This window comes from Dromaius novaehollandiae, chromosome 13, assembly GCF_036370855.1.
Source record: "Dromaius novaehollandiae isolate bDroNov1 chromosome 13, bDroNov1.hap1, whole genome shotgun sequence".
Taxonomy (NCBI): domain Eukaryota; kingdom Metazoa; phylum Chordata; class Aves; order Casuariiformes; family Dromaiidae; genus Dromaius; species Dromaius novaehollandiae.
In genome coordinates this window covers 5956130-5975522 of record NC_088110.1, presented here as the reverse complement: position 1 = coordinate 5975522, position 19393 = coordinate 5956130, and the positions used below count along the sequence as shown (strand labels likewise).

At 44.8% G+C, this 19393-nt stretch overlaps 2 long non-coding RNA genes across 7 annotated transcripts in view; both read right to left on the bottom strand.

The window, feature by feature from the left end:
* LOC112984390 (uncharacterized) overlaps positions 1–19393 on the bottom strand; it is a 591798-nt gene that overhangs the window by 92870 nt on the left and 479535 nt on the right. The gene's annotated exons all lie outside the window — the stretch shown is intronic.
* LOC135329757 (uncharacterized) overlaps positions 1–19393 on the bottom strand; it is an 83664-nt gene that overhangs the window by 61921 nt on the left and 2350 nt on the right. The window lies entirely within an intron of this gene.

Below are 19393 nucleotides of genomic sequence, written 5' to 3'. Positions count from 1 at the left end.
GGAGAGGAAAGCAGTTTTATAACACTGAAACTTCTGAGGCTACACATTATAACAGAAAGATCAATTTACCAAAAAGGGAAATAAGATTGCTGGGTGGACTCAACGCTTAAAATGGACTCAGCATTGTTTTTGAACTTATTTAGAGGCATGATGGAGGAACATGGCTTTGTTTCCATTTATAAATGTCCAAAACGACAACCTGAATTTAGGACTTGAGAAGTGCCAGGCTGACCTAATTGGAAACAGAAGGCTCATACTCTTAGCTGAAGCATAGGTACCACATGGGCAGTCAGACAATCTGCCCCAGCTGACCACAAAGCTGGCTAGAGACAACCAAGATGGAGAAGTGCATTATTAGTTCCCTGTCGCATTCATCTAGGGCCTGCTTCACTCATTTATACCTGTGCCTCCCAGTCACACTAGGGTGGCATTTTGGATTTATTTTGCCCTGATGTCAAATGAGGAAGAACTCTTCCTGGAATGCCCAAGAAGGAAAATAAGAAAGAGACATTTGAAATAATTTCTTCCGTATCAAACATGCTTACTGTAGATCAAGATAGTTTAATCAGCATTTCCTAAAATAGATACTCCTCTAATTGACACAGAGCTGCATAACTCCCTTGCATGGGCTGAAAGGGAAAACATGACGTGAGAAGCCACCAATGCTTCTCTTTCAGACAGGCTCAGAGAAAAGCTGCAGTGGCTTCCCTGAATTCTGCTGAAAATGGAGGTTTCTCACCGGGGTGTACATCCCCAGGGTGCACATCACCCTCAAGGCAGCCCAGTGATGGGCTAAGGTTGTGTGTCCAGTCTGCGCTCCCCTGGGCCAGCTACATGGGATCTAGGGCTTGCCACCGAACACCCCTTCCTGCTCTACCTGCTCATTATCAGCATCCGTGATAACACATGTGCTTCGTGTCACGAAACATGGCAGTAGCAGCATGGTGAACAGCTTCTCCTCAGGCAGGGCCTTCCTGTGCCTCTACTTTTCCATGTGTGCTGGAGAACTTCAGAAAGCCTCATGCAGTTAGCTACCTGCTTCTTAAGACTTTCCCCAAACAAAGCCATATAAAATAGACCCAGTCAGGAACTGGAATCTTTAGAAAGTATACATTATTATATCTTTCATTTTTACCTATTCACAAAGACTGAAATGCACCTTTTGTGCTATATAAATCCAACTTAAGCTCTCAGAATAGGCCCTAAGTAGGACTTAAGTAGCGCAGAGGCCGTTAGGCTGACCCTCTACACTGGGGTTAATTTCATCCAAAAGCTTTTCCAAGAGATAAGGAAACAATCTTTCATGTACAAAGTGCTTGAGGAAACCAAGAAACAGCAGAAGAATCTGCCTGCTTTGAAAGCTTTGTATCTCACCTCTGCACTCAATAGAGAGACGTGTTGTGTTGACGTACTGTAGATTATACCTTAGCCAAACGGTGAAGTTAAAAGGAAACAGGATCCCTTGACACTGTTTTAGACAAACCATAATACAGCACTATCATTAAATGAAGTTTACAAAAGGGTTCTATTTACATGTCTGCAGAAAATAGAACAGGGCGCAGGATGCTGATTGCAGTGTAAATGTTAACTGAGGGACTGAACGGCACTTGCTGGAGGTTCGGAAAATCTAGTGCAAACAAAACAGAGAGCAGAAGATGGTCTCATTATCCAGAGCAACCCGGCATCCCGACAATGGCTGGCTTTGGGGGGAAATGGAACAGCTTTTATTACTGACGAACTCAGTTATGCTACAGAAATGGAGGGCAAGCTCAGGATTAATGGGAGATATTCAGCAATTCAAAAGTTGGCTGTAAAAAGGAAGCTCTATGCTGAAAGAGCATGAAATGGGCCTAGATATAACTCAGTCTCTCTGCTGGCTTCTTCCAGCCAAGGTCTCTAGAATTGGAGGAGTCAGTCAGAAGGTGAAGAAACGCACATCATCTGGGCCATCACCACTTCAGCCTGGAGATACTGCTCCTGCGTGAAAACCCCACTTCGCCGTGCAAGTCTGGGTCATTATATGTGTGTGAAAGTATCGAGTTCGCGAATACAGGGAGTGCATCTGCATCTCAGTTTTACTTCTGGAGTGATGTGGAATGGGGGGACAGGAAATACTAACTGGACAATTTTCTAGAGAAGAAGAAAATACACTTTGTTAGGAGAGAGGTGATTTTGGGCACATATTAATTGTTTCTAATTTTAATGACAAAAAATGCAAAAGGAACAAAAAAAAAACAGATTAATATTGGTGACAGGGTATGACCAGCAGGACCAAGACACCAAGGTTAGATTATTTACAGGCCAGGGTTATTTATAGACAGTGCTGTGTCCCTGTTTTCTCTTACTTCCAAAAACATTTTCAACAAGGCTGTGTATGAAGGACCACTGTAGAGGTGAATGCTATTTGTAACTTCGACTGTTTGTAACCAACTTGTTCTATCCACATACTGAAATAACCCTAAAATGACCTCCATTCGTGACCAACCTAGGGCTGAATTGAAAATGGTGCCTCAGACATGAAAAGCTCTGCATTGCCCAGCCCAGAAACAGCGAGTACCAACTTGTGCGACTCTCTTATAAGTAAGCAGAGCCAGGCCACTTATAACAACAGTGGCTCTTGGCCCTTATTCCTTACATGGAAGTTTGTATTGCTGGGGTTTGTACTTCACCCAAGATTTATCTGAATTTGACCCATTTGCAAGTCTAGACGTTGCTCTGACAGCCTGGATTCAACATTTTATTTTATTATATAGCTATTAAGCCCCAACCCTGCAAAGATCTGTTGCAAATACCTTTTTTTCTCAGAGGAGCAGTTGCTCATAAGGCCTTTGCATCAGAGATGTGCCATGTCACACACGTGGCAGGATCATGTGCAGCAACCATGTTATCATTAACCTCCCTTTAGTAGGTAATAGGGTGAAACATGTCAGTGAACCATAAACCCGGACTGATTTAGAAGATAAATTGTAATGGCCCAGAAGTAGCTGCTATAGCCTTTCCTGTCAATACTTCACCTTCAAAAAAATTCCCTAAATACTTATTAATACTATGAGATCTAATGGCTGTCAATAACATTTATTTTAAGGAGTCCCCAAACACATTACATAATCTGCATTTAAGAAGTCCATCTAGCCAAGGAGTCACGAAGGAGACATTCTGCGACCTCTCATACGCTCCTGGGAGCAATGCTGTTCTCTGCTTTTTCAGGCTAATCCCACCCCTTCGCCTAACCCAAATCTTGCTGAACTTTAGGGCAACGATAAGGCACAAAAGGCACAAACTTTGGGTGTAGCTACCTGATGCACTGGCTTCTCTGGCAAAGGTGGTGTTAGAAGTTCCTCCCTTGTAGTGCACCTGGGACAAGAACACGGTGGGAGCAGCCCAGCAGGGCAAAGGCACCTCATGTTAGTGTCCTGGGCCCAGTAAAGCACGTTATGTCACCACACACACAGACAGACAGCAGTGAGCACGAATGGAGGGGCTGCCCTTGCTTCGTCCCCTCTGTCCGATCAGGGTTTGTGGTTCAACAACAGTACCTCGGCACTGCCACGCGCTTGGCACTTCGACGGCTGGCTGATCTAGGCACGTAGGCAACTCCGGGCACATCACCACTGCCGAAGATTAACGTTGGTTAGGAGGGTGAATGAGTGGCAAATGCTGTGATGTATGTAAAATAGGGATAATAATAATAATAATTACTGGGTATCTTCAAGACGGAAGCAGAATTACTTTTTCATATAATAGGTGTTAAGTATCAGGGTTAATTATCAGTATTTAGGACTGCCACTTCTTGGATTAGCCACGTAAGCAACATGCGACAAACTAGAGCATTGACACTGGAAGTGAAATCCTGCTCCTCAGGGCAACGGTGGAGCCACAGCGTAATCCTATGCATCTTTCAGGGATCATCCATCTCCTCTGCCTCTTTGGCAAAGCAACACGGTACAGTATTGCTGTACGTCAACCGCACTGGGCAGAAGAAATCAAGACTATGACACCTAGAATTTTCAGGTTTCACTCAGCAAAGAGAGGGACAAACCCAGATCTGTGGCAAATTTGGACAAGTAAATAAATATACTACAGACAGAAGAAGTTGTACATCTAATCCTGTTGGGAGTCTGTTATGTTTAAGGGACTGGAGCTAAGGTAACCATATAGAGGATAAAGGCTTTTTTATTTTGAATGCAGTTATTTCAAACATACCCAGATACAATTCCAACTGCATGGGAGGGCATGGCCAAAAACCAAAATCAAATTCACCTCTGGAGCTGTCTGGATACAAAATGGAAGCAACACTAAGAGGCGCATCACCCTTTGCCAGGGCCATTTCTAAAGGAACAGATAATCTAACGAATTAGGAAGTCAAGGGCTCCAAACAAAACCTTGCACTAGCATTAGAAATGATTAAGAAGGATGTCAAGGGTGACTTGTTGCAAGGCAGAAGCGGGAGGCAGCGAGGTGTTTCTAGGAAAGGGGAGGAGGGTAGTTTCGGCTGCGAGTAAGAGCTGCTTCTGAGGACCTGCAGCCCTGGAGGTCTACAGTCCCCCAAGAGGCATCGGTCCTACAAAACCTGGACCAAGGATGTTTATTCTTGAATGCCACCTACTGGTATATTATCTATTAATTTTGCATAGATACAGATGTTGGTACCCTTGTGCACTCCTGTGCGCTAAATCCCTGGAAAGGCGCTTTTTCACTTTACTAAACCATACACATGCACACACAAAAATGACCCTTTTAAGACTATTTATGCAACTAATTGTATTCACATGCATGTTTACAGATCAAGGCCTGTGCTCCTTCTCTCCAGACTAAGCCTACAGAAATGGATTCTTAGGCCCGCTTTGAACCTCACACAAGTCCATCCACAATGCCAAAACTTACAGTTGAAGGCCCTGAACAAGATACATCTCCAAGACACTTAGGTGCTCAGAAACTACTATTCTACATACAGTTCTTGAAGAAAAGAAAAGCAGGGGAAAGAACAGTGACAAGAACTAAAATTCCCACAAAACAGTTCAATAATAAAGATTTTTTTTAATACCATAATAAAATGCTGTATTTTAATTTTCATAACGTATTTCAGGTAACAGCAGGGATGCATGTGGTCTCATCTCTGCAATAAATGCACAACACCAGTGACAGCTCTATAAAGACCACGCATACCGAGTTCCATCACAAGGTCTGTTGTTGCTGTTGGGGATCTTTTCAAAGCATGTTTTTCAAATGGGCACATTTCAAAGTATATTTTGAGGCATCTGAGTCATCCTGGCAAAGCAAAGCTTGTAGGCAGAGGCACTATCTTTAATTACACTGACTTAAACAGCCTGATAAACTTTGGGGCACAATGGGATCTTGGGGAAGTGACAGCAGAATCTTTCATTGACTAGAATAGTACAAAGCTGTTAATTTGCACCGCAGATCATTTTGGAATATGATGAAATTATATCTAGTCTAGCATAGGCAGTGCTAACTATTAGTTTGAAGATGCCTGTTAAAGCATCACTAATTGTAAGTTTGCAAAGGTGATACTTAAGAAGTTAGAAGACAGCTCCTCCCTCCTCTAAGAACCTGAAAAGTCTCCATTACTTTAATGAGAACATTGTATCTTAAGACTTCTGTTTTTCTTATAATTCTTAGAAATCAGGAATATTGTGTGAATCACAGGCTCCTGCAAATGTAAATTTACTGCTTGAACTAGTGTTTTCTAGTGTTGAGGCACTCCTGGGAGTGAGGGTATACTTCTGGGAGAGTTAAATAAGGAAGGCCAATTATCCACTGGAATGCTAACCCAAACTCTCTAGGGCAAGATAAATTGATAGTAAATACAATCTTACTAGGAAAATGTGTGTCATTTCCAGTTCAGTGTAGTGGAGAGCACGTCGTTCTGTTGAATTAAATAGGAATTGTAATAATGTCATGCCATGCAATAGAAATAGCAGTATGTGAAGCTTCCTCTGTGAACCCAAGGAGTGATGCAATGGCAGCTTGTATGGATATAATTGTATATTTTGCTAGAATCAAAAATAAAGATTTTAATGTATTATTAAATTCCTTGCTCGGAGGCAGGCATTCGCACACCTACAATTATTTTAATTGCACGTTCCAGATTTTTTTGTTTTTCAAAATTTTATGACAGAAGCTGAAGTTAAAATGAATACCTCTCAACATATTTTCCTGAGTTACAGTAATAAGTTTTTCTCTTTGGGTAATGGAGTGGTTTGTTCAGAGTGTTATATTTTTAGTTTTATGGAAAGGTTTTGGAAAACATTGCGCCAAACAAAACATGTGTAGCAACCAATATGCAAACTACCGTAAATTAAAGAAGTCTGGAGAGCAGAAAAGAACAAGCCTGGAAGCTGAAGACAACCTTACAGTCCAGGAAGCGGTGACAGCAGATTTTTGCACTGACTAGAACTATGCAAAAGTACTAATTTTTACTGCAGCCTTTAGAGTATTGGTGAAATTGTATCTCTTAGACTTGGTGGGGGGCAAACGGGCTTTCTTTAGAAGATGACGCCATCTCCAAGCATATGAAGGATAAGAAGGTGTTCAGGAGTAGTCAGCATGCATTCACAAAAGGGAAATCATGCTTGAGCAACCTGATAGCTTTCTATGATGGAATGACTAGCTGGGTAGATGACGGGAGAGCACTGGATGCTGTCTACCTCGGCTTCAGGAAGGCTTTCAGCACTGTCTCCCATAACATCCTCCTAGGCAAGCTCAGGAAGTGTAGACTAGAGGAGTGGACAGTGAGGTGGACCGAGAACTGGCTGAATGGCAGAGCTCAGAGCGTTGTGACTAGTGGCGCAAGGTCTAGTTGGAGGCCTGTAGCTAGCGGTGTCCTCCAGGGGCCAATACTGGCTCCAATCTTGTTCAACTTCATCCTCAACGACCTGGATGAAGGGACAGAGTGCACCCTCAGCAAGTCTGCTGCTGGGTCAAACCTGGGAGGAGTGGCTGATACATCCAAGGGCTGTGTTGCCATTCAGAGGGACCTCGACAGGCTGCAGAGAAGGACAGAGAGGAACCTCATGAAGTTCAATAAAGGGAAGCGCGGAGTCCTGCACCTAGGGAATAATAACCCTATGCCCCAGGACAGGCTGGGGGCTGACCTGCTGGAAAGCAGCTCTGCGAGGAAGGACCTGGGAGTCCTGGTGGACAGCAAGTTGACCATAAGCCAGGAATGTGCCCTTGTGGCAAAGGCGGCCAATGGTATCCTGAGGTTGCATTAGGAAGAGCATTGGCAAGAGGTCAAGATAGGTGGTCCCTCTCCCTCTACTCAGCTCTGGTGAAGCCACCCCTGGAGTACCCAGTGCTGGGCTCCCCAATACAAGAGAGACATGGAGCTACTGGAGCAAGTCCAGCGAAGGGCTACAAAGATGATTAACGGACTGGAGCATCCCTCCTATGAGGAAAGGCTGAGAGAGCTGGGTCTGTTCAGCCTGGAGAAGAGAAGACTGAGGGGGGATCTTATCAATGCATATAAGTATCTGAAGGGAGGGTGTAAAGAGGACGGGGCCAGACTCCTTTCAGTGGTGCCCAGCAATAGGACAAGAGGCAATGGGCACAAGCTGAAAGACAGGAAGCTCCGTCTGAACGTAAGGAAAAACTTATTTACTGTGAGGGTAACTGAGCACTGGAGCAGGTTGCCCAGAGAGGTTCTGGAGTCTCCATCCTTGGAGATATTCAAAAGCCATCTGGACACAATCCTGGGCAACAAGCTCTATCTATACAACCCTGCTTGAGCAGGGGTGGTTGGACTAGATGATCTCCAGAGCTCCCTTTCAACCTTAATCATTCTGTGATTCTGTTATTTGTCATATATATAGGTAAACAGCATCTTTGGAACGATAAAATACCATAATTCTGTTTGAAAAAATGCCCTTGTGTCTGTCTGAGAACTTTCAGAAAGAATAAAACAATACTGGGAAAGGACAATCTTGTGGTTAAACTGCAAGTAGGGGTTTGGCTACACAAACTGGTTACTTCACAGCAAGCTAACATATGAATTTTTGGCATGTCACTACCCTGCAGTCACTGTGTAGACATAATCTTGGTCAGTGCGATGTAGCTTAGCTCACTGTCACAGCAGGAGGGCCAGGAGGGAACAAAACCCTTTGTGTTTCCCACACTGCTCCTGGTGGTTATCACGCAGTACCTGACACACTAAACCCTCGCATCCCACCTGAGCTCCTGGAAGCTTCTGGTGTAGTCTTGTACCATGATTTGGCCTGGAGTCTTGCTTCTACCACTGAAATCTTCCATGACCTGCAGAAAACTACTAACATTCCCTGTGCCTGTTTTCTCTCTCTGAAACGAGCATGAGAATGCTTTATTTGTTGAATTTTATTTTGACTGTAAATTTTTCCTACAAGTATGCCCCAGTGCTGTCCTGCTTTGCTATCACTTGGCATCCCTAGAGCATGGATGCAGCTATGTCATGAACCGGCAGCAGGACTCCCTAACGGCAGCCATGGCACCAGGGCCCAGAGCACGTGTCTGCTTATTCTCCTTCTGCAGATCCCACAAACTACCAAGACCAGAGTATTTCCACTGACGCTGGTGGTCTTTCTCCCAGTTTATAGCAAACTAAGTGGAATGTGAATTGGGTCAAAGCGCTGGGGAGGTCGCACGCATTGCCATTTGCCACCCCTTCGCACTGGGGCAGGAGGCTGGAATAGCCAGTGCTCACATTCTCACGGCAGAGGCACCTCCTCTACGAAAAAGTATTCGCATATACCCAGATCTGGAATTTCATTAAGCTTAATGCATTTGCAGCCAATTGAATTTGATGGAAAGCCTTTCCCAGGTAGTATTTAAACTCATCAAGAACACTAATCAATGGCTGGTAGTTAAATGCATTCTCAACTTTTTATGTGCATTGTCCTTGTGCCATGTGCTGTGATGTCTTTATAACAGGATCATTAAGGAAAATCACAAAGATTAATAAAAATATAAGGTGAATTGGACACAAGGGGTTCCATTAAACAGAACAGGATTACAGACAAATGAGGCTCTGCGGTATTTTGAACTGTAATTTTAAGTGGGTTGTGCTGGGCTCTGTTGTTTGTTGGCCTTTTTCACAGTTCTTCCCTTTACAGCTGTACCGAATTCATGTAAAATAGGTTGGTCCCAGGGTAAGCCTCGAGCTGGAAGGAGGAAAAAAGCACATGTTCCCAGACTTTCATGTTCTATTCTCCCTCCTGGAAAGAATATGAAACCAAGACTTAAAAATAAAAGGCAGAAATTAGAAACAACCCTTTGACTGTTTTTATCCAAAGGCAGAGTTTACAGCTAAAATATTCCATTGATCCATCGATAGGCTTTTTTGAGTGGAGCAGGAGAGGAGACTACCTTTACTGCAGGAAGATTAGCTCTATTTAGAAACAAGCTGCCCATGGCAGGATGAGCCGCCGGCTCCGACGCTGCCCGCGGCAGGCTGCGGGAGCTCAGCGACAGGCACCGAGGTGCCAGCAGAGCTTCCCCCTCCCGGCCCCGGCCCCGGCCCCGGCCCGCACAGCAGCCCTCCCTGCCCCGCCAAGCCTTTCCGTGCAGCCTGGGGCGAGCGGCCAAAGCCCTCCGGGCCTCAGCTTCTCACCAGCAAACGAGGGACGATGGCTTTGTCTTCTACCCGTTGTCTTGCGCATTCAGAACGCTACTACAGGACTGGCTCTTGCCACGTATGTGCAGCACCTAACACACCGAGGCCAGAACGGGTTTGGAGCCTGTAAATATCAGTGCTGTGCAACATTAATAGCTTATCATAAGAGGCTAGGAGATAAACACAGTCTGGGAACTAGGAGGGAGTTGCACCTTGTCCTGGGGTGGAGATTTAAGAATTAACTCTTTCAATGCTATAATAAAGGTTATCTTTTTAATTTTCTTTTTCCACAGAAAATCCTCTACACCATCTCTCTGTTTTAGTGAGGTCTTAGCAGCCTGTTCTAGTTTTGCTGACCTGGGACTAGCTTCAGGGGTCTTTAATGCACCCAATATTAGCAGGAAAGACAGGAACGACATCTTCACAGCTGTCGGAGCCCGCAGTGTCACTGTGAGTCTGCATGGCTAAAGCGTAATTTGCTGTATAATCCATGCACTATGCCGTTCATGCACGGCAATTATCTGTAACAAAAATCCATAAGGAAGGAAGCAGTTACATATAGTCTGCTTTTAAAATCTGAAAGGCAACAACCTTTGTTTTTACTGTCTAAAGAAACCATCTTATAAGAAAATCACTCTGCATTTTGAAACAATGCTTTTGCAATGACCAAAGACCACTAAATCATCACTGGCCCCAAACTCCTAACGCACTTTTTGAGCATCCTTGTTATTTATTGTGGTCGACTACTAATCTCTCCCCGTCAGCAAGTACAAAGTTCTGTGTTAGAGCTATTTTCTCTAAATGGCTGATCTTTGACTAAGCTCATAACACAACTAACAGGACTACGTGCTGGAAGAAGATGGTATAGAGATGTCACGGTGGAGAATGACCTCCACTGCTGGCTACCAGGGCGCTGGCACAATTACACATTTACTCCGTAGTAACCTACAGACCACACACCATCTCGTTCCCATGCAGAGGAAGACGTATGAAGAGCCTTCCAGTCAGACAAAATTTATGAAATACTTCCCCATGAAAAATTTAGGCAAAACAAAACTGTCACTGTCATATTCCCCCCCAAACAAAACACAAAATACTTCCATTCAGAAGGAGGTTTTGGTATTTCGTGGGAGCTGTAATTTGGGTGCCTAATTTAGTCCTATGGTCTGCATCTCTTTGGAGGCATTACCTTCTCTTTTGAGAGGTCAAACACTGTTAAAAGGATGTCCTGGCACAGGAGATGCAACCTGAACACAAATCCCAGCATACGGAAGAAATAGAGGTAAAAAATAAGTGAACCACAGCTTCCACATTGCACTGACAGTAGGTTTATAAAATAAGAATATAGTTGAGAAGAAAAGCGAGGTTCTGCAGCAAAATGTGGTGCCACAACTCTAACACACGACATGCAAATTTCTGCAGAAAAAGACTCAAATATTTTTACATCGTTACCAAACCAGCGTCATGTCAGAAAAACGAATTTAGACAGAAAAGTTCTGTCCAGCTTTGCCACAAATCACTTATGACTAAATGTAGGCCTGACCCGGAAAATCAGATGTTGTTCAAAGGAAGAGCTTTATTTTTAGGGCCTGCACAAATTAGCTCATGCGGATACCTCGGCTGCGTTTCGTGCCCTCCCGGCGAGCCGTGCCGGCTCCCGTGCCCGGCAGGGCTGCTGCCGTCTGCGCAGCGGGCGAGGGCAGGACCGGCTGTCGGCAGAGCTGTGCGGCGGTCAGGAGGTGACAGCCCGGTGCTCCTGCTTTTGAGGCCGCTCTTGGGATTCTGGCATTGCCCAACGCGAATATTTCTGCTTTGTTTAACACGGTGAGAAAACATCAGTCGACACTGCAACGGTAAGCGTGGTGGATGCAAGTACGACCGATAAACAAACACGTCTTTGTTCTAATAGTGGGGAGTGACTTATCATAGTTAATTATAGGAATTTACAGCTATTTATGTGAACTCAAGAAAGCAGAAAACATTCATTTGTTGGTAGTGTAACTGCTGGGTGGAGGCAGCCCAGATGCATGGAGATGAATGCTAGACTGTATCTTGTTTGTCTTGTTAGGCACAACTTCACTGTGTAAATTTGAACTTCAGCGAGTAGCTGCTTGGCACATTAGAATGTGTAATTATAGACACACAAAAAACCATGGAAAGTGACATTTAAACATTGTTTCTTTGTCACATATCAGTTAAATATAGAAAAAAACATATTTACTTTAATCCGCAGTAGACACTTGGTCTCGCACCTGCTGCTCACACGCAAAATATGTCATTATCACTCAGCGTCCATCCTCTTACACAGAGAAAACAAAGTCACTTTGGTTCAGTTTTGTCTCATTTCAAGCCTCAGAGGAGCTGCACTTACACAGGAATGTTAAGCAGAAAACAAAACCAAAATAGCGCTGCAGCCACTACAGTTCATTTGCAAGGGGGGAAAAAAGAAGACGCTGCTCTTGTGTGCATTCAGTGATTATCCCCAAACAATTGCGATCCGACGGCATGAACTCCAGGAGCCGCCTTCTCCCGCTCTCCAAAGACCGCGCAACGCTACCAGCCCAGCACCGGTGTCACTAGCAGGCACGCCAGCGCTGCGCAAGGCCCTTGGCTCACCGCGCGGAGCCGGCCGGCCAGAGGCAACGGGCTACGGTGCACGCTATTGCTACGTAATGCTGGTCACGTGTTTTCCCAGGTTTTTCTTACGGACAAGAATTATTGTGAACAATTATTTAAAATATGAAAACCACCAGTTTCTAATGAGCACCAGCGCTGCTGCTCAGAAGGACCTGCAGGCACTCCCGGCTCCAGGCAAGGACACGTTTCAACGAGGAATAACCTACGCCCAAATCTCAGACACATGGATAACGCTCCAGCGCTGCAGTGGCATCGTCGATGCGTGCATCTTCGGAAGACGACCTGCCTGATGGAAGCGGGGAAAGCAACGCTTTGCAGCGGGAGGAGCAGCGCAGAGGGACATCAAGGGATGGACAGCCCGTCTAACGCGGCGTGAGGGCACATCGCCCGCCACCGGGACAGCCCGAACCTGTCCTCTGGCCATGCCGTGCTGCAGGGCCTCGTCCAAACAGCCCTCACCTAATGATATCCTCCCTTCTTTTCTAGCTCCATACCTTTCAGGAGTTTATATATTATACCTCAACATGCCGGCGATGCATTTCATAAGGAAAAGTGAACAGCACCCTTTGAGCTACATAGCCTCCATTTTGAGGTACTGTTTGTTTTGAAGCTCTAATGATTATTTGCATCTAAAGGGATCAATGGAAGTTCTAGCCCTATTTTTGTGACATCCAGCATTCGGTCACAAATTAAAATAACCACCCTACGCGTGGGTGTCTGAACAGCTAACACCAATACCCTAAGCATAGCAGACCCGGGGAGATCCACATGGAATACCAATTCACAGCTAAAATGTCACACGGCATCATTGCACTACGCGTACCAAAACCAAGGGAGCTGAACGGAAAGGTTGCGAAGCTGCTTGTAAACAACGTTGCCAGGTGGGACGTGGTGCAGCCTCCCAGAACGGCATGGGAAGCAAACGGCATCACCCACAATTAAAGTGTCTAAAGCCAGGCAAAAAAATAAAGTGCCAACGAGTTACAAGGAAGGAGAAGAGAGGAGTGAAGGGAGGAAAGAAAGGGAAGAGAGAAAAATTCTTTGGGATTTTATATATAGAAAGAAGTAGTATAAAACACCAAAGACATCTGCAAGATCTGCCTCAATTGCAATATATATACAGTGTGCTTAGACTTTTGTGCTGATTTTTCCTCATTTTTTGAATTCTCCACGTGCTTGGTTTTCCAAGCCATCCTCACTCACACCTCCTGTCTCGAGGAACCACTGCAGAGCAGCACTGTTTCACAGGCCAGTTACACTTCAGCTCATGACAAAAAATCACATCTGATCTTTTTAGATCTTTCCTTTATAAACTACTCCTTATTCCAAAAGGCTTTCTCCTAGTCTGTCTAGGCTTTTTTTATTTTCTCTTTTTCTTTCCCAGGGCAAAAATTAGAATTCATCTTGGTGCTACTGAGCTCTTCTTTAGCAAGTGCTAAGCAACCAGAAATGCGGTGGCTCCTGGCTAGACTTTGAGCACAGTGCTGGAGCGGAGCTGCGCATCCCCACTGGAGCGCGCCGGATGTGTTGGCCATCAGCCTGGTGCGCACCAGCGGCTGCGGAAACCACGTTGGCTGGCTCGGGGTCTTTCCTGAGCTCTGACCCTCACTGCCATCCCAGTCGTTTTATCCCCGTCTCTTGTTCCAGCCATCAAGGCAACTTTATTTCCACTCCTTACCTGCTCGCTGGGAGGCAGGAGGCTGGTTTATTAGGAAGAGAAGTAGGCGTTAATCAAGTTACTCGTAGGGCAGAGACAGGATTTTGTCTATTCTGTATTTCACATGTTGGCCTAAACCAACGTTTGAACTCAAGTATATCCAGCGCCCAACTGCTCTAAGGCCAGGCCAGCCTCACCTCCATGGCTGATGTAAAGCAAAAGCACGAGAAGGCTTCAGCCCCCGCGGGACAGGACTGCCCCTGCCCACGTGCTGCTCCTTACTCCGAGCTTCCCTCAGTGAGGAGGGAACGTTTTCCCGCACGGAGCAAGCTGCTGCCCTTTACAGCTTCCTGATATCCCTGCACAGACCTGGAACGTCCCTTCTGTGGATAACTGCAGTTTTTGCTTGTTTTTATAATGTTCTCCTACCTCTGTCAGTGTATGACATCTTAAGAGGTAAGAACACACAGTTAGCTCACCTCCAAACCGTGATGGTTTTTTTCCGGGTAACCTGAGCACGTGTCCTGCTCATTTTCTGATCCACACCCAGACTGCTCCTCTCCGAAGAGCGGGCAAGGTGCTTCACAGTTTCTGACCTTCCGAGTCAGAAACACCTGGACAGAGTTTGCCTCTGAGCAGCACGAGTGCAAACAGATACTGGCTAAGCGAAGCTGCCAGACCACTTCAATTTACTAAGACAAAGTCATCTCCATCGCCCAACTCCTTACAGCGTTCTGGAATTTGCAGAGCCGTTACCGGTGAGCAACGTATCAATCACCACTCCTTGACTGCGGCAGAGAGGATTTCCCCAGTGAGTGGCTAAATAATGTGCATGTTAAAAGCAATTTAATTGAATGCAAGTTAGGTGTATGTTATTGGTAATTGTATTAAGCATTCCCATATGAGACAAATCACACCCGTTACTGAGAACTGGCACTTACTGGCAGTTACTGGGAACTCCAGAACGTGGCACAGATATATATCTAAAATTACAGGCTTTGGAAAAATCCAGGGTGAAAGAAGGGAAACTCTTAATTGCTCAGGAGTATTGTAGGGATATAAGAAAGGTATAAAAACATCAGAGACAGCGAGTTCACAGTCGAAGCACCTTTTAGAATTAAATTCTTAATATTGCAAAATGATCACACCTGTCTTTTAATAAATAGTATCACATGAAATTTTAGTTATTACATTTTAGAAGTTTTTTAGCTCCTGGATGGATAATGGAAAATAGATGTCAGTTAACATGGAATTCTTATTTAACTTAAACTATTTAAAAGTTAGGTTTCTAGATGCTATATACAGATAGACAGCTATTTTAGACATCTATGTAAAGATGGGATGACCTGTCCAATGAAGGTGAACCTAAAGGACAAATTAGACAAAATGTCTTTTGGTTAAAATAAGGACGGATGATTCCACTCTGCAGCATAAGAGTCTGTCCTGAGAAACTCCTTATTTTTCTGTCCTCTCACAAAAGATTTCAAAAGAACAGTGAATAGTTTTGGAGTCCCAGGGTAGGAATTCTGCACCTCGTGCACGTGTGCATGATCTGCGACGCAATGGGTTGGCGCTTTGACAGTACCTATACCCCAATCTGAAATACAAATGTTCAGAAAGCAACACATCCCTAATTTTGCAGAGGTCTCAGAGTACGTGAAAAATACTACACCATGCTTGAAAGAAGCCAGTCAAACCTAGAAGACAGCTGATATGGCCCACCCTTCACTTGGCAGGCAAATGACAGAGCCACCAATGTTAACAGAAATTACGCACGGACTTCAACATACACACACGATTTGGAGAAATACTACAAGCCAGTATTAGGGCTGAAAACACATTATTGCAAAGACACAAGCTGTTCAATTGAAAACTCCCACTGATTTTTCAGTTGTTGAAATGCCATGTTCAACATGTGACAGAGAGAAGAGATGCACCACATGAAACTGTATTTATGACCAAAGCAAATTCCCCGCCTGCTTAGCAGTGGCGTAAAGCCGCTTGCAGTGCTGCTCCCGCTTCCCTGGGTGGGGAGTAATATCACATGACAGAACCTCTCTTGCATGAAATGGCAAGCTGGGGAAAACAGATAAGGAAAGCTCTGGTATTCAAACACACAAAGAACAGCAGATACTCTTTATTGTGTAACGCATTAAATTATAGTGGATGGTGCAAGTAATTCGTAAGCATCACTCAAGTACAAAAAAAAAAACCACTTGAAGGAAAAAGTTTGCAAAAATTCATGAAACCTTTCTTCCCCCAGTTTCTGAATCCCTCCCTTTCAAGATATCCTCAGGCTACACAGAAGGGACCATGTAGCTTTCTAAGTCGTAGTATGTACTTCATATAGGTCCAGTAAATCATACAGCATGCTACAAAATCCAGACATCAGAATGGCAGGAAACAAAGACTGGATTCAAACTGACACTGAAGATGTAGCTCAAATGATTTCTCCGGGTCCACCAAGGGAGAATTCCCTTTGCTTCATGGAGAGGGGAATGCCTCCTGGAAGCAAGTTTCGGCACCCACTTTCTCATCCCGAATGCAGCCGTGCTCATGCCAGTACAGCACCGACTCTGCCCATCGCCCAGCTCCGCAGAACCCTACGCAAGTGCCACACGTTGGACTTGGACAAGAGTTACGTGCCAAATAGGCTTTACTCCATATCACTGGCCAAAGATTAATAGCACTGCTGAGACTAGCTATCATTTCCTGTTTCTTCACTGGATAGCAGATGTCCATACCTGATTTCCTCAGAAAACTGGGAAACATCATATCAATCTGGATGCATGCTGAATTGCCAGAGATAATGCCCAAGGCCACTGCAAATCAACAAAGAAACCCACTCCTTGTTTCTAACGAATTACATCAAGGTGTCCAAATGACTGCCAAGTCCAATACATGATTCACCTTTTTCATTCACTTTTGAGGGTGGAGATAAATACATCAGAGGAAGATTGTTTTGTACTCAGATGAGGACATATCTCTTCCATAATGGTATATCAACAGGTATTTTCAGCTTGAAAATAATTATTTATAAAATTTAAGCCCACAACATTTACCACACTGTGTAAAGTCTGGCTCTTGTACCTTCTGCCCCTCTGCCTGTGAAACTTAACCCTTGTTAACAACGGTTTCCTTAGTGTATTCCTCTTAACTGAGCTACGGAAGCCGAGCACTTACACCTGACAACTGGGCACACAAGCCTCAAACAAAGAGCCAAACGACCAGGAGTGGGACCTGCTAAGCCCCCATAAATGTTTGCATTTACTCCGTATATAGAAGCTTAGCAGAGATTTTTATGTTTGGAGCTATGGGCCTCAGAAGACCTGGTCCTGAGCACCAGAAGACTATGCTGGCAGCCCAGTCTGGTCAGGTGGAGGGTCATTACCTCCAACACAGGCTTCTGAGTGGGAGCTCATTTTCAAAAGCGTCCAGCACCTCCAAGCAGCTTCGTGTGGGAAACCCTAGACGAACCAGTCCGAAGCAGCAGCCGTGTCACGTTACATGCATCAGCCTGCGTTCAGACACGGCAGCAGACTTCTGGCAAACTCCCTGGCTCTGAGGGCTCGCTGTACGGCCAGAATCCAGCAGGTCCCTCACAACTTAGAACGATCCAACATCCAACCATTTTGAAAACTAGGATATTTAAACATTAATTTAATGATAAAACAAGAGCTAAACATTTACTATGCCGTGATGCGAACTGTATTCGACACCCTGGGATGTGAACCCAGGCAGCTGAGCAGCAGACCTGCAGACCCCTTCGGTTTTCTGCTGGGGCAGTGGATGGGTGTGGGTGTGGTGGGATATCGACCTCTAGCCCAGGGGCAAGGCACACAGCTGCGGAGGAATGGGCTCCTGCATCCGAGTCAGATGAGATGCCAGAGAGTCAGATCAACACTCCTGAACACTGTGCTGTGATAGTCCTTGCAAGAGCAAGGCTTTTAGCCCAACTGAAAGCAGCAGAGCTGACCCAAAAAAGCCTGAAGTTCCAGACCCTGCTCCCTGCACACCTTTGCAACGGCAAGCGCCAGGAACGTACGCTAAGGGAGCCCACAGGCAGTTTTTGCTTGCTTGGCCAGCATCATGCTTTATCTTTCATTGGCCTTGACAGCAATACACAGCAACTACTTTCACATGAATGAACTATTCTTGAATAATTTCACCAAATATTTTAAGATCCAAGACACTTTCTTTGAAATACTAACCTTTACCTATCCTTCTTTTATCTGCACAAACCAGTGTTAGGAATCCTGCCAAGACAGTAACCTGTTTGGCTCACGATCCGTTCCTCTATAGGCTCCTTATAATATTTCAGAGCACCACAGGCCTCTCGCTAATCATTTAGGTGAATGTGCTTGACTGGCTGCCTGGAGTGAGCTTTAAGAGGACTTTAAACCTCCAGAGGACATAATTAGAAAAAGAACATGGGCACCTATGGCCAGAACCACTTCAGCATGAGGGAGAAGCATTTTATTTTGTTTTACTCGGTTTCTTTTGAAGTTGTAACCCCTCAAAAATGAAGACTAAAAGCCATATCTTTCCGGCTTTTTGCATTTTCCTGATATCATTCTGTCCAGTAATTCTCTTGATGTCTCCTTTAACTGTCCTGGACACATTTGATTTCCACACATGGGTTTTTTTCCTGAACTTCATTTGGATCAGACTTTTTCCAACTCATGAAATACATTCCTTCTTTCTCACTCCAAGCTGCTACTGAATTTCCTTCCTTCTCAGACTTTTACGCATGGTGTGGCTGCTCTGCTGGACCACCACATCAATAAACAGCTTCCCCTGGATCCCACTTGGAGCTGGGATTCCCAGTCTGGCGTCCCCTTGCCACTTGTGCAGTGCTCAATGCCACACTGTTCACCTCTGTTCCAGGGCACGAGTGTTATCATAACTCTGCCAAAGCAAATACCAATACCAAAAATATATCTGCATATTTCTATTGCCTTCCATTTGTATGACTTTTTGCACTCTTTTGTGAATAGTCTGGTGAGGAAGTCTGCTGCCAAGAAGCAGGATACACGACAATATCTGCAGAGAGGGAACTCTACGTATGTGATGGTACCACACTCTCGGAGTTTGACCTAGCTATCCAACCTAAATAAACCAAACCAGCTCACATTTTCAGTTGGGAATAACAAAACTCAGACTAACTTGCTTTTGAAAAAACTACCGAAAGGTAGGAAAATTAATCAAGAAGCTTATTCTGCCACAGTCAGTCAGGACATTACCACTGCTACGTTGAAGTGTCAATAGGACCATTCACAAAATGTCACCTGGCCACACATCCTCCTTACTACAGAAGTAATGGGATAAAGAGCACCCAAAATGTAACCCCTTTGAAACACCCAGAAGTTAAAAGCTATAAAAAGTTCAGTTCTGCTAGCGGTCTTATGAAGAATAGGGTTATCCACAGCTACACAATAAAGCGCTATATAAGCAGCCTCAAACTGGATCAAGCATGCAGTTAGATCATCACTCAT